This window comes from Anser cygnoides, chromosome 4, assembly GCF_040182565.1.
Source record: "Anser cygnoides isolate HZ-2024a breed goose chromosome 4, Taihu_goose_T2T_genome, whole genome shotgun sequence".
NCBI lineage: Eukaryota > Metazoa > Chordata > Aves > Anseriformes > Anatidae > Anser > Anser cygnoides.
The window spans coordinates 32,462,516-32,478,923 of NC_089876.1; the positions used below are offsets into that span (position 1 = coordinate 32,462,516).

A 16,408-nucleotide genomic window follows, 5' to 3' on the forward strand; every position below is an offset into this window, starting at 1 on the left:
ATGGAAACACCCCCCAAACGTTCCTTGCCGTCAATGTGGTGCAAGCCAGGCTCAATACTTGGAGAGTCATGAAGCTCTTTTTTTTTCCTAAACAGGGAAAAAAAAAAAAAAAACAAAACAAAAAACACAAGTGTAGAAATACAACAGCTCCTTTTCTTTTTCTGACCCTAGTAAGGGCTCTGACACTGTCCTACGCTCCATGTATGCTCCGGGATATCCGAAGACAAACAGAAGTTCACAATGCTCACCTCCCTTCCCTAGACACAAAGGTTACAACCTTCCACTGACACCATTAAGTTCACGTGCAAAATTAAAGAATAAAATAAAATCATTAATTAACAAATAAAGAAAAAAGATCAAAAAGTATCAGGATTTGAGTTTCCTATACTTATATTTCAAGGACTAGCCAAAACTGCTCCTGAAGTTTGGCAACAAAACTAGGGACACCCAGCTAAAAGGCAGTATAATAACTCATCTCAGCAAAATCTGTTCAGTTTCTGAAAGGAGTGGATCGTGTACCATGAAATCCCATCCCTTCCCCTTTATTGCTTTTGATCTGTACTCATTATCACAGCATAAGAGAAAGAAAATCCAGCCCTAACGTCTGGCATTTTCCACTAACCAAGTAGTATGTTGCTTTCAGTTTTAGACCAACATGGTTACTTGGGTACAAAAGCTTTTTTGTTTCTCTGAAAGACTGTTTTTCTTACGTTTGTCTCCACAGATGGTGCTGCAAGAAAGAAAGAAAGCTCGCAGCAAATGCATTTTTTCTTTTAGCTGCTCCCCTCTATGAGGGTTAATTTTCCTTGCAGGTGGCTGATTCAAATCAGCAAGTTTCACAGAATCACAGAAAAGGGGAGAAGAACTGGAGTGCTGGAAGCTGAGCTGTATTCATATTCAGTAATGTGGCCCAGAGAAGTCTCCCTCCTCTCCTCCCAAAGAGCAGAGAGCAGCAACTATGGTAACACTGCAATCTTCAGGCTTAGAGGTCCTCATTCCTAGTAGTGGTATTGGAAACTCAAAATGTAACCAGAAGAAGGGGAGGCCTAAGGTCGTAAGACTACTCTCCATACAGAACAAAAAAACAAAAAAACAACAAAGTCTGTACTTGGTTTTAAAAAGCTTATCAACAAGCTGGCAATATTTTCTGTTATTCAGGAATTAGCCCAAGGATTTAGTGGTTTATACTGCACAACAACTCATACTGCACAACAGAGATACCAAACACTAAAGCTGGGGATCTATCTCTAAATGTGACTTTTCTACTTTCCGAATCTTAATAAAAATATGGTATCTCAAAGAGCAATGCTAACATCCTGTTCTTTTTGGCCTGCTTTAGCTTCCCCTTACTGCGTGAGTTTTGCAACAGCTTGCCAGCTATGGGTGAGCTTTATAACATTCCCAAATGTGATGGCAGGGAAATTTTGATAGCTATCCCTTTGCTTTCAAAAGCCAGATTTAATGCTGTAACAGAGTCGGAAGGTATTTTGTCTTACAATTACTCATCCATTACTGTTAAATCTCTAAAAGGCTACAAACGTGCCAATCACTTGCAGAAAAAAAAAAAAATAAAATAACAACAACAAAAACCACACTCATCTTCAAGATCTGCTCATAAAAGGCCCTTTCAGTGTGCACACATTTCTAACAATGAGGGGACATTTTCTACTATCAAGCAGGCAGAAGACAGGCAGATGAAGAACTAAATTTGCATGCTAAGCAATTTTTGCCATCACCCCATTTAGAAACAGGCCTGTACTCCTAATACTGCTCCACAAAATGATAATTGGAACAGGACTCTGACAAATTATGCATGCACTGAAACAGCAGGATAGAGCAACGTGTGAGCGTGCAGTTTACGGAGAGTCAGGGAGAAGGAACACAGTTTAATGGCTGAGGTCAAATCACCTTTGTCATTCACATCTGCATCTCATACAAGAAAGCCATTCATTTAGCCTGCAGGAAGGTATTTCCTGCAGCCTTTATACACAACCTTTCCTAGCAGCAACAAAGTGAGCACACAACAAGAGTACCGAGCAAGAAAATACTACTCCCGAGCATTCCTGGCCAGTGGCTCCAGAGCAGTGCTCCGCAATAGGGTTGAAAGATCAGAGGTTGGGTGCACTCCACTTTCCCCAGGAAAGGGAAACCAAACGCAGCTGACATGTGGGTAAAACAAACATCCCTGTGCAATAAGAACACCATCCCGTTCTACCTTAACCTTTCCCTTTTGCTGAAGCTGGCCTTGCATGGCAAGCTCTGTGTCCTCCAGCAAACTGATTTCAGGCTTCTCCTGATCATTTATGATATACATTTTCCTCTTAAAACATTTCTACACTATGCCGTCATTTTTTTGAAAATCTGTATTTTCATATAGTGTTGGTTTGCCTTTAAACAGGTCTCTGGCAAAACTCACAGAGGGAGCAGGAGGCTGCATTGAGGCTATCATGAAGCTATGCAGCAAAACGACCCCATGTAAACAAGCTTACAATCACTCAGGACACAAATGCCGTGGAACATGCTCATTGTGGCTCACTGGAAGCGCAGCCTGCTTATTCAACAATGCTGTAACACTTCATTAGCCAGGTAAAATTTGCTTTATTTCTTATTAGGCCCCTCTGCAGGAAAAAAAAAAAAAAAAAGGCAACATCTTCTGCCGGAGGATTCCCTGCAAAGCAACATTGATTCCACTGCAGTGTCTTCCAATTGTTGAATTCTCTCTTGCAAAACAACTGCCCTGTAGTGTGCTGTAAACACCTCTACAAAAAGCTCCTGATGGCTCCATCAGATGCAATAGGCTTTTCAGTCCACTTACATATGGGGGGGAGTGATGCAGAAGACTGATGATTACCCGAGATGACCACTTCTTTAAAAACACCCTCTACCCCTCTATTCAATGCAGTTTTTCAAACATCTCCCCACAAACACCTTCCTTGCTTTGCCCCGCCGTTCAGGCGCTTTCCAAAGGCCAAGACTTCTGTCCTTCCATCTTCCAGTTGCTTAGCATTACCCTCTCTTCTAAATTTACAAATTCACATTTCAAATGACTCTTTCTGGACTATATAACCCGCAAAATGCACTCATTTCCACTGAATTGGAAGCCAAGACACCTCCTTCCCCCCAAAGCCCCCAAGCCGTGTTAGAGGCGATGAGGCTGACGAGAACACGACTGTTTACATGCGCCAGCTGGTAAAACACTATCACTGCTGTCCATGATGTGCCTCTGCACTGCTCCCACCGCCACCGGTCACCTCAAGCACCCGAACAGAGCAGCTCATACACACCCGAGCACAGGAGAACGACAGCTCTCCAGCCACAGAACCTACAGCTGCAGCCTTCTTGCTTCGGTTAGCAGTTGACTTCATTAGCCAGTGTCCCTCTCCCCCATTTTTTAAAGCAGCAATCAATATTCATCACCCCATCTTGCGAAAGCAGATTAATCATAGAATATAAGCAGCAACCACCTACCATTCCGCGCTTGCCAACTGTTCTCCTCGTCCAGCAACCTCTCCCCCAAACCGTGAACTGAGGTGGTATTTTTAAGTCACATTCCAAACAGCGCCGAGGAAAAAATGGGCTTTTTATAAAAGTAAAAAGAATAAAAAGATGGGCAGCTGGATTCGAGGCAATACAATGCTTTCCTCTAAAGAAATCAAGCAAAGCCTGGGGGAGAGGGTAGAGAGGATGGAAAAAGCAGAGGCAAAATGTCCAATAATAATGAAATAAAGAGGGGGGGAAAACGAGTGGCTTGCTGAATCACGCTCTTTCACTGCCTGGAAACCATTGTGCGGCGTGATGCTGGCTGTACCATTGTGCAACCTACCAGAGGAGACAGGCAGGGGGCCTGGGGAATGGGGCTGCCATGGCAACTGGAAGGAGCACACATGACGTCAAACACCAAGGTCTCGCGGGGGGGGGACAGCGCAAGGGAGCGAAGAGAGAAGTCTCATCTGCAGCCACGGCCGTGGTACCTCCTGGAGAACGGGGAGCTGGATAGCTGGAGCACTCGCCGGCGGCAGTAGCTCCGGCAGCTGCAGCACTGGGGAGGGAGCTAGGCAGTGCAGAGAGGCAGTAATAACGAGAATCATTTTCTCAGGGCAGATACACTCTTTTGTTTGCATTAGCTGCTATACCGGGATAAATGTCCATCACCCTCCAAAAAAATCCAAATATTTGAAATTCATTTCTGTTTTGTGCTCAAGGAAGGAGAGAAATCACAAGCCAGATCTTCATGGCTCCCAACACAGCTCTTCACGCAGCTACCACTTGTGGGAGGAAGCAACACAACGCTCAGGACAGAGTCCCTCAGGACCCAAGGGAGAGCTACCGATCTCCCCATCCACAGCATGTCGTGCCTCCTGCCGTGGTGCCCCATGCCCCCAGCCTACAGCTTGCTGCTCCTTCGAGACCCCACGGCACAGAGGTACTACCTCAGTCTGCGCTCACAGAACCAGCAGAGTCAGCAATGACTCCAGACCTCCTCACGTCCGAAAGTTATGCTGACCACCTTTCTTCTGTGCATGTCAAACTGCAGGACACCTCCTCTCTTCTGACATTTAACAACACAAAGTACACTGGTGAGACTACTGTGCTGGACCAGACTGCCGTGAAACTGAGAGTGCCAGTCACAGAAGTACCACTGAGAATTTGTACCTTGTTGGAATGGCTATCTTCTGTGAAGTGCAGACTGTTTCATTCAGTGTATCACCAAGTACAGCTCCAAGAAACGCAATGCTGCCTCTGCCAGCTATCTGAACACCACGTGGTACCAAGTACCAGAGCCACGCACAGCCCCACGCGACCCAGAACCTAACTCAGATGCTACCCAGTTCAGCCTAGGCAGCAGATGCCTTTCTAAAGGACACCCCAAAAGCCTTCCGCAGGCCACACTCTGACAGAGGAGGTAACCAATGAACCCCTAAAAATGTTTCACTATGGATGAAGTCAACTCATCAGCCGCACCTGGTACATGAAGTATACATTGTTCTTAAGTACACAATGTTCTTCCACTCTTTCTGCATTAGCCTGTTTCCCCTGCATGCTCTGCTATAGGCATTTATTTTTTACAAGTGGATGTTTTCACCTTGATCTGTGCATCATTCCTGCATACACATAATATATTAATAAGCATGTACACCAAAATTTTCTGTCCCTTTGTCTCCATACCCACATCCTTCTTTTCCCCACACTGTATCACATCTGTTCTCTCAAGACCATAAAGACCTTCTTTTCAGCTGCCATCTAAGTGTCACACTTGCACAAGAACTACCACTGCCTCTAGTGCAGAGCGATAACAACCCAAGAAGGGTTTTCTCCCTTCCAAATTCTATGGAGTATCACCGCACTACGCCCTGAAAAAGTACTTAGAATCATCAGAACCACAGAATCATCGAGGTTGGAAAAGACCTCTGATATTCTGGCCCAACCATCCCCCTACCACCACTCTGTCCCTAAGAGCCAGGTCCAACCTTTCCCTGAACACCCATAGGGACGGTGACTCCACCACATCCCTGGGCAACCTGTACCAATGCCTAGCCACTCTTTCTGAGAAGCAATTTCTCTTACTTTCCAATTTCAAATCTGAACCTCCCCTGGCGCTTCTTCTGTGCTTAGTCTTCTTAAGACTCTAGAAATACACTATTGTTATGCAAAATACCATAACGAAGTTAGCTCTGTGAATAAAACCTATGCATTAGCCTCTTGCACGCATGTATATGTGCACACACGCACACTTTTTGTGAAAATATTTCAACACTTACTCATTTAGAGAAACACTCTGCTGCTGCAATCATATACAAATATTTACGTGTGTGTATACATATATGTATGAGTTTATTACTAATCTGAAACAACAGGGATTTTTTCCTTCATCCAGATATTTTAACTGTATTATCTAAAATGTTCAGAATATATTCAGGAAGAGGTTCAGTGGAAGGAAATAATTGTATGCATCAGTAGAATGGCAAACACCTCTGGAAAAAGCATTCACTACCCGCATAGTAGTGCATTAAGGGAAGGGGGTGGGTGCTTCTGGCACAATTAAGAGACATGGGCTGGGTGGAGGGTGAAGAAAGAAAAAAAGCCTAAGCTTTTGCAGAGGTGACAGAGGTTTCAGAACATAATTAGGGTATTTGTCCTTGGAACAGCAATCTAATGGAAAATAGCATCTTTGCAGATGCTGCTTTTTGTGATAAAGAGATGCTGCTTTCTTGAGCTGCACAGCTATCCCAGCATTTTGCTCCATGCTCCTCTGCAGTGATTTCAGCTAGCTGTTTGCTGTGTCCTGCTGAGATGACTTACTGGCTTGGCTAAAATATACAAAGATCCCATAAAAAGCACTCCAGCCTGGAATTGGCCCACAGCTAAACACTGCAATGGGTTGAAAGAGTGCAGAAAATGTGAGTGAAACAATTTAAACATGTTTTAAGGCTGGAGTCTATAGGCACCTGCTTCCCAGAGCAGCTGCCCTGATCACAATGAGCAGACAAATGATTCCCATAATAGGCAAGAGCAGAAGAGGGTATGAGATAAATATAATATAACCTTGATTGAAGCAAACGTTTACAACAGGAAGATAGCTACAAAGGTCACCGTGAGCCAATTAAAGTCATTTTCAGCTAAGCTCTTATGCCCCTTTCTGCTTCTGAAATGTTCAGGAGATCTGGTATTTTTTAAAACAAAACTTCCTCGTTTTACTTTAAATGTAAATTCCGAAATAAGTACACGGAATCTGTAGCCCAGAAGATGAACATGAGACTGTACCTCTGACCTACTGTCATCAGACTAGGAGCTCAGAGGTTTGGAGAACAATTATGTCAGGAATTGCTTACACTCACTTCTGTATTTAGACAAAGAAAAGGAGAGCCATCAACACAAAATGACAATGTTGAATGGAGATTCTGGTCCACCTGCATTTCTAGTTCCTTGTCTGATGATGCTATAGAGTTAAAAAAAAAAGATAATAATAAAATAAAAAAGATGTAGGTAAACGAGATGCTCAAAGACCTAAGCACCACTTTTAACAGATGGAAGAAAGCTTGCTATTAACAGATTTTATATTAATCTTCCAAAATGGTGCTACCAGGGGACCAGTAGCTACTACTCTGCCTGTAGGGGAAGCTCTTGGTGATTCACTGCTAATCCACATGAAGCCCGAGATACAACCGGAATTGCTCAGGCAGTTTATGCCATTCCTCCCAGAGCCTGCTGCGTCTGCTGCATGGATGGCTGAATGTAGCAACTCCTCAATTGCTGTAGTCTGCAGTCTGGTATATTGAAGTAATTTGGAATTGGCAAGGGCTTAATGCACGGGGTTGCAAACAGTGGTGGCTCGGGAGCTGCTGTACACCCTGTTCAGCTCCATCTGCCTTACACAGGTCACATCATCATTCTCACTGGCCAAGTGGATCACATTCAATTAAAGGCAACTAAAATAAAATCCTAGTAACCAACAGTCTTAATACTTTAAGGCAGAAACTGACAAAATCCATCTCTGGAACAAATTCTTGCATCCTACTCAGCACTGAACCTAGAACTCGGTGGTTTCTCAAGTTCTGTTTCAGCCATTATTATTTTTTTTATGATACATCCTGATGTAAATGTAGCACAATCAGGCTGAACACTGAAAAAGTGTAATAAAGCATCTACAGGAGCTGGAACCCCGACTCACTGTTGTCCTCCCAAGGGATATGCTCTCTATACATCAAATCCAAGAGTTCCTTTGTTCCAAAGCTGTTTTTCGTGTTTAAGAACTCAAGATATAAACTTTTTTTTTTTCCCCCACAGCTCAGTGGTATGCAGTACAACTCCACTGTATAGAACTTCTCACCTATTTTTAATAAAATGTAAGTATTTGAAAGTCCTTCATCGATTTAATTCAATCTCCTTCTGTAACATAATTACTGATGAGGACTGACATGGACTTTATCTCAGGGAAAAGAACGAATGATCATGGATTTTATGCTTATCATAATCAAAATGCCTTTAAAACTATCTCCTTTTCTGCATGATCATTACACTAGCAGCTAAGAGAAGCTCTTTAAGAGTTAAAGAAGCTGCACACACTCCTAGCACTCTGCCCACCCCTTGCCACTACTACCACTTCTTCGCCATTATATCATAAGGAGGGATACATTTAATCTCAGAATTTTTCATTTTGTTATATAGATGGATAAATATAAAGCAGCTGAGATGGTTAAATTGATATGACTGGCATCACATCCACTTTCTGGTCAACTGCTATTGAAAAGCACAGTCTAAACAGTAACATCTTATGGCCCGACTGATACAGAGTTTCTGCAGTTATCAAGCGTAACCAAGAGACAAAAACTGGTAGCTGACAACAGGCAAAAATATGGCAGAGCAGGCCTTGGCTGTTGGCCAAGTTCACTGTTATTTTCTGGAAATTTATTATTTTAAAAGCTGAAAAAAATATATATATAGTAAAGAAGAAGAGTACTTTTAAGAGAAACGGTTAAGTCAAAATATGTATTCACTACCTGTATATTTCTAAATCAGTGTCTTATATAGCATAAAGCAAACCTACATTACATCTACATATTACAATAAGCAGCAAGAGGACAGGCACTAACACAAGAGAAATACGCATGCGTATGCGTGCACAGGAACATATAAATTAGACCAATTCAAGTATTCACACTCAGCACAATTAGGAAGAAGAAGTTCTGAACCCAAAACCATAAATATCTTCAGAAGGATACGTGTGTACTTCACTGGGCAGTGAAATAGATGAAAAGATTGTTCTGGTAAGTACTTCATTCAACAAAAGGAAAGAACTTAAAGTGCTAGAGAAACAGGAGCTTCCTAACAGGCATGAAAATTCCATCTCATCTGTAAACTCAACTGCTGCATTTTTAGTGAAAATTATTTTAGTAGTTATTTGACTACAGAGATACCAAGAAAAGTACTTCAGCACACCAAAGCACCGCCATTTTGTGGCAAGCACTCGCCCACACTGCTCTGTCTACTGACAAGGGATACGTGTCCTGAAAAACTCTAGCAGATGACTACACACTAAAATTAACTAACATAATTTTAAATAAACTTATCCTGGATGTTTTATTATCCTAATGATAAAAAGCATTGCAGAAGGTGCTAAAGGTGCCATAAACTGAATGCCTTCTACAGAAAACCATTATCATTTTAAACTGCCATATGAAAGTGAAAACAAAAAAAACTGCTCAGGTGTAATTTAGTTTTCAATTGCCGTTTCCTGTATTCAATAATTCTTCCAAAGTGCATCATTTCACGCTCGATTTTCCCTGCAGAGATACATAAGGCACATACCAAGAATTCAATTATAAATGATTCCAGTTCAAGAGAGCACTAAACAGAATTTAAACTTGTCTCAGGAAGCAAACAAACAAAAAAAATCAACCTCTTCCCCACTTGCCCCATTTACAAAATATGGATACACATCCACCATCTTCAACATACCAAAACTTCACCTGAAAACAGTGACACGCTTATAGCTGACTTGTGAACATTTCTACACAGTTCACTGCACTGCAACCTAAAAATTAAATCAGACTCTGAGAGATGGTGTCCAGCCTGTCTGAAGATATTATCTGCTGTATAAATATTGATTTTAATAAGTTGCGCTCCAAGTATACATTTTGAAAGAATATAGTTTTCTATCTTGAGCCTGACTGACAGCAAAAAGCCTCGGTTGTGTTACCATGGCAATAGTATGTTCCCAAAGGCAGGATTTGTAAAAGTTGGACCAAGAAGCTGAACACCGCTGTATTCAAAGTTGCTCAGACCTATGGAAACGGGAGAAGAATGAATGTCTAGACTTGGTCAATCACATCGATCTCAGTGCCCTGTTGACAGCTAAACTTCCTCTTCTCCCAAAAGCTGACTGGCTCCTGGAAAACTTCCAGAGCTTTCCAAACATTGCCTTTTCTTAAGAAAGTCTTTGTTGGTAGATTACCTGCCTGGGAGTTGTTTCTCTTCTTCAAGTTACATTTTGGATAACAGCTTGTGCAACCCATACTCGTAACTCATTTTTCTCACACTCACCAGGTGATGTTTTGCACTTCCGAAGTCCCAACTCCCTGAGTCTTGCACATGAACAAGCCTCTGCTCCCAGTGCTCCAACTCAAACTGTGATCATACAATGTAAGAACTAGTAGCACATGATCCGTTTATTTCAATGCAATTGGTTGACTATCTTCCATACGTTTGGTTCCCCCAGGTATTTCTCCCAAATAGAGTTTCTACAGTTTTAAAGGTGTTCTTGTTCAGATTTGGGAGTGCAATGATGGTAACAAACAAGCATTTGTTAATGTTTTATTTCATCTCAGCCCCGACCAATGCAATAGGTCAAGAAGACTTCACTTAAGCTAGGGAGATGTACAGACTATCAAGACAGAAACCAGCAGTGAGGATTCTAGAATTGCCTGCAAGTTAAAATGAATTACAGGATACAAACTCTCATTCAAGTCTTCAGAAATTCATCCACAGCCAGACAGCTATGTCAACCACCCAGCGCACCGTATAAGAGATACACCTTCTCAAAATATGTAAGAGCCCTCTTCACCATACCCACTTTCTCCATGCAATTCCTGTCCCAGGCACTGTGACCAAAGGGAGCTCTGGCTGCCTCGTCCCAGCAGAAGCAGCTCAGGCTCTCTCATTTCACATCATACTAGCCAGCACACAAACAGAGGAACAGAAGAAGTAGCTGGAAGACCCTATTTACTCTTCCTTTCTCAGCTCCAAACACAATCCAAGGTCTCTGCTCATTAGCACTGCAGGGCGAAATGGACACAACGGTAATTTAATGCCACTCTCTATTGGAGTTTGCGGAGACAAGCAACAGACAGAGAAAGAGGGCCTCAAAGTTGTTAATTCCACGATGTACTCAGCTGCCTCTATCATACAGCATTATGCACATTTGGCAGAGCAACATTTTGAAGCACCAGATTTTAATATTGATTCTGGAACGAAACAACAGCTAAGTGGGGACGATGTACAAACCTGCCGAGCTAGACAGGTCCATAAGTTCCCCAAAGGTGCAAAATGTTGATATGAAATTAGTCTAATGCCAAGCCAGCATAATTTCATTTCAAAATTGAAATAATAGCTGAGATGCAAAGGAGATCGTGTTCTCTAGGCATTCTCATTCCACTAATTGATACACAGTTCACGCTTCTAATCCTCCCCCCTCTTCAGCGCCTCAGCATACTTCTCTTTTCATTTCATTCTGCCATATTGCAAAGGATGCCATAGAAACATCAAGAAAGGAAAAAAAAAGGACACTCATGAGATGAAAATCCTGCCTAGGCTAGAAAAACATAAGAATGGATCCCAACCTATTTATCTCACTAAAAAAAACAACACACCACACACACACAAATTCTGTGATCACGATAAGTACCTATACTGGAAGAAAATATCTATTCTGAATCTAGCAAATTATGACAAATCTACAGCTGGTGCCTAGAGTATGAACTGAGCCCCCAGTGAAGTCTGATACAAACTCTACACTACCCAGCTGTCTGTCCTCCTCTCCCATCCAAGCTGCAATGTGGGACATACTTCAATTTACTTCTCCTTTCTGTCAGACAGATGAGGCAAGATAAAACATGTGGCTATGACTTGGAAGATGCTCACGAAACACGGTGTGTTTCTTCTTTGCAGACAACACCAAGTTAAGTGCATGTGTCGATCTGCTCGAGGGTAGGAAGGCTCTGCAGGAGGATCTGGATAGGCTGGACCGATGGGCTGAGGCCAACTGTATGAGGTTCAACAAGGCCAAGTGCCGGGTCCTGCACCTGGGCCACAACAACCCCAAGCAGCACTGCGGGCTGGGAGATGAGTGGTTAGAAAGCTGCCTGGCAGAGAAGGACCTGGGAGTCTTGGTTGATAGTTGGCTGAATATGAGCCAGCAGTGTGCTCAGGTGGCCAAGAAGGCCAACAGCATCCTGGCTTGCATAAGAAACAGTGTGGCCAGCAGGGCTAGGGAGGTGATTGTCCCCCTGTACTCGGCTCTGGTGAGGCCGCACCTCGAGTACTGTGTTCAGTTTTGGGCCCTCACTACAAGAAGGACATCGAGGTGCTCGAGAGAGTCCAGAGAAGGGCAATGAAGGTGGTGAGGGGTCTGGAGAACAAGTCTCATGAGGAGCGGCTGAGGGAGCTGGGGTTGTTCAGCCTGGAGAAGAGGAGGCTCAGGGGCGACCTCATCGGTCTCTACAGGTACCTTAAAGGAGGCTGTAGAGAGGTGGGGGTTGGTCTGTTCTCCCACGTGCCTGGTGACAGGACAAGGGGGAATGGGTTAAAGTTGTGCCAGGGGATGTTTAGGTTGGATATTAGGAAGAACTTCTTTACCGAAAGGGTTGTTAGGCATTGGAATGGGCTGCCCAGGGAAGTGGTTGAGCTACCATCCCTGGAGGTCTTTAAGAGACATTTAGATGTAGAGCTTAGTGATATGGTTTAGTGGAGGACTTGTTAGGGCTGGGTCAGAGGTTGGACTAGGTGATCTTGGAGGTCTCTTCCAACCTAGATGATTCTGTGATTCTTTACATCACAGTTTCTAGGTAATGTCTTGGCATGGATTCCTTCCATGCCCAGTACTTTGCCTCCCAAAACAAAGTACCATGTGCCCAAAATAACGTGTCAATCTCAAACAATAAACTAAAGCATTAATCCACCTCTGGGACAAAAAAAAAGGAGATGGCTCTATACTGTTCTGTCACACCGTTATCATTGCCTCTGAGGAACCTAATAATAAAATTAAGGTCCTTTGCACTTTAGAAACAGTGTTCTGTGTAGTTCTTCTCTTCATTTCACATGTGATTACCTTTGTGTGTAACACAGTAAGACCTCTCCCCAAGGTAACACAGCAACTTCTGACATTCTACATAGCTCAGAATATATTTAATATAGAAATGGTTACCTAGTAAAGTAGAACAGAAATACCCACAGCACACAAGCTGCCCAGTAGAATGTTTATTTAGAGCTCTTTAATTTGCATGCAGTATGTCATATGAAGATAGTGCCACAGAATTCAAGTATCTCACTAAACACAGCCGACCCTCACTGTTTGTAAAGGTGCTTTCACTGTATTTAAAATAGTAAATTAAACAGTATTATGACAATTGCCAATATTAATGTGATAACTGTTCAGAAATGTTAATGTGAAGAAAACCACATTCACTTTTTTCTCTATATGGTTTACTTTTTTTTTTAGTTACATCTTGCAATAAAGCAAAGTACTTGAAACTCTAATCAAATAGAATTCATGAGAAATTAGTCAAAAAGTATCTTGAAGGAAACAAGGGCAAAAATGACAGTGGCAAAGTTATCTAATCTGGACCACAGTGATGACTGCACAGTACAATTCAGTAAGTCAAGTTTACAAAAAAACTTAGAGCACCAGCATTTCTTTCTTTTTTATTTTTTTTAAGCCAGTTTCCCTAAATAAAAAAACCATTTGAAGAATTTCAACTCAAAAGAATACTTAACTAGACCACAGGAAAAGCAGTGCTATGTTTTTAGTCTTTTATAGATATAATATTAACTTTTGTTCAGAACTACAGCAGTTTCACATCTGCACAGCTCAAAGTACACCTTTTTCCTTTAAGACTTCTATCTTTTGTCCATATATTTTAACTAACGGATCTCAAAGATAACCTCCTAATCCACTTGGTTACATGGCTTTCTGTTGAAATGTTCTCATTAACACAGAATGCTCCTGGAATTGAGAGGAGAAGCTCAGCATTTTGTTCTGAGAAAGTTGAAAGACTTAACATACTGCCAGCAGCAACAAGTCAAAAGTGCTATCAAATACAAGCATCACCTTTAATCTGCATGATTGCCCAGCAAATGCTTATAGCAAAGCCTTAGGTTTGAGTTGGCACTAAAAGGACTGGAAAAACACATGAGGGGGGGAGAAAAAAGAAAACAACTCTTCCAATATGAACTGTAAAAAAGAAAACGTGTCAATCCATAGAATTCCTAGAAAAGGCACGAAGTTTGAATTCACTTTCCTCTTAGACATTTTCAGCCAAGCAGGAAGGAATAGGAACAAATTCCAATATAATTTTAGCTGTTTTTCTATCATAAAAATCACAGAACAGATGGACAAAATGCTATACAATGAAACCTTCACTGAGGACTACTGCACCAACAGAAAAACTGCCTTAAATAACCACGTAAAAGTTGCCCCAGATCACTTCACTGAAAACCATCTTTACTATGTATCTTCTTTTGATAGTGTTGGTTCAGTAAAGAAACCTAAATACCTAGGAACTGTGCACTGATGCATCTACCTTTTGGGCCTGCGGTTCCGTGACCTGAATTCACATCTCGAAGTTGTACACTAATGCTTCCTGTACAGTGCTGGGGAGAAACTGGTGTCCAACAGAGCTGCAGGCACTGAGGACAGCAGCCACCTCTTTAACACAAGGGCAAATACTTCTAACAGCAGCATATCTGAATTCCTTGCTCTGCCGAGAATACTGTCTCCAGGTCTCCTCTCATAAACCTGGGTGCCTACAGCTGTTCTTTGAATGGTGAGGGAAGCACCACAATTTTTGTAGCACAGCTGGAAGAAGCAGTAGCACTTTTAGGTACCAGCACAGCGGCATAACTACTTTTCCAGACAGAGACAGGCTTCAATTCACTGTGTCTAAGTGAATGCAAAATCCAAAGCCAGAAAGTGAAAACATGAGAAAATCACCTGAGCACTTTGTTAGAAGGGACAATACGGAATTATCTGTTCAGTTCACATAACTGTTTAAGCAAACAGAAGGAGCCTTTTGAACACCCAAAAGAGCCCCAGACAGTGCTTTAACCACACAGCCAATAACATGGCAGGCACTAACCTTTACATCTTTCTCGCTTTGGTTCCCTTTTCTAAACAAAGTAGCCACAGCTGCATTCACGAAGAGACTGATTTAATTACTAAGTATGTTTTCAGCCTCTCAATAGTTAGTTGCAGCTCTATCCTGTTTCTGGATCCCTGCATTTAAGAAAGATATAGGTGACTATCTCAGCAGCTATGTACAGAAAGGCACAGAACTGGAGATGACAAGAAAAAGAAATGGTCAAACTTCACAAATGTATGCTTTTAAATAAACACGGTTCATGAACATTCACTGACCCCTGCTGCAACTGCTCGTAGTAGGGAAATGGGGATGACCCTGATGAGGGTTATCAGACAGAGCAGTCCGAACATTTCAAACAACTATTTATTAATGCTTAGCTACTAACAGCTGCAGATGAAACACTCAACCACATTAGTCAAATATGAGGTACAGCATACCATGAATCTCATGCTGTACAGGTGGCTCACCTTTATTTGATGGCTTTTAGTCTCCAAGGCAGATGGAGCGAGATAAGGAGTTCAACAAGAGAAGCTGTGGTCAGAGTGAACTGCTTCTTTCTTCCCCAAGATGATCACTGGTGTTTATATACAGCTTTGTACAGATAAAGGCTAGTCTTGTCCAAAAGCTTCCTAGTATGCATTGCTGAAAATTGGATTACCCCGGATTACCCACACATACATTACCTCCTGGGCATCACCTTCTTTCAGCCTATTCAGACAAGTATATTCAATTTGCAGTTGTGTTTTCACCTTTTCTTCTCTCCTGCTTTGTGCTCACTTCCTTCATTTAGCTACTTCATTACTTCTGAATGCGATACTTAGAAGAAGCAAACCTCCTTAAGTATTACTGGAAACTGGGTTTATTTTGTAAATATTATGAAGGAACAGTGAGACTGTTAATTGCAATGTTTATTGCAAATAGTGAATAAACAAATAGCTCTGCCACAGGACCTCTTCCATCAGCCTACTGACAGTAAGCAACACTAAGGAAGTTCACCTTCGACAAGCTAAGATGGTTCAAGTCTTTCTGAATATGAAACAATCAGAGCCTTAGAGAGCAGAACAAAAGTAAAAATAGCAAGCATTCACTCCAATGATTAGCTTTATTTACTATCACTGAAAGACAAACTTTGCTTTTAATATCTACTGTAAGTCCTACGTATTTGGATTACTTCAAGTGTTAACATTCTAGTTAGTAATTACTTACCATTGGCCTAGTCTGTCAGAGTTGGTCCACGTTTGCACCTTTACAGAAAGATGACATGACACTGAAGTCGAGTCACTGAATATTTACATAGTCCTATCTCTTTCTGAGAAGACGATCAGATCTAAACAAACAGAAGAAAATTTTTCATGTTTTCTCAGAAAATGGAGAAACAGCTGTTTTTCTAGATATCTAGATACTCAACTACAAACATTATTGCAAGTATTACATATACATACATGTCTATACTTACATATAAAGCAGACCCTTTTATATAAAAACTAATATTATACAAAAGCTAGCAAAAATCTATTTTTATTTGATAATGTCACGCAAGTTTTACGATCAATTTC

The 16,408-nt window shown here is 41.8% G+C and overlaps 1 protein-coding gene and 1 long non-coding RNA gene across 10 annotated transcripts in view; one reads left to right on the forward strand and one right to left on the reverse strand.

Annotated features, from left to right (window-relative positions):
* MAPK10 (mitogen-activated protein kinase 10) overlaps positions 1-16,162 on the reverse strand; it is a 141,205-nt gene extending 125,043 nt beyond the window's left edge. For 3 of the 9 annotated variants that reach the window (XM_048074386.2, XM_066996607.1, XM_013190520.3), the window contains exon 1: positions 3,469-3,780. The gene's annotated coding sequence lies outside the window, so the exon portion shown is untranslated. Of the gene's footprint in view, positions 1-3,284; positions 3,359-3,468; positions 3,781-16,058 lie in introns of those variants that run through there. The other 6 variants (XM_066996610.1, XM_013190522.3, XM_048074388.2 and 3 more) reach the window with 4 other exon arrangements.
* Positions 3,815-4,667, forward strand: LOC136790803 (uncharacterized). The gene is made up of 3 exons (XR_010831426.1): positions 3,815-3,967; positions 4,125-4,423; positions 4,535-4,667. It is a non-coding gene; the product is annotated as an uncharacterized lncRNA (long non-coding RNA).
* Positions 16,163-16,408: the final 246 nt, after the last annotated feature.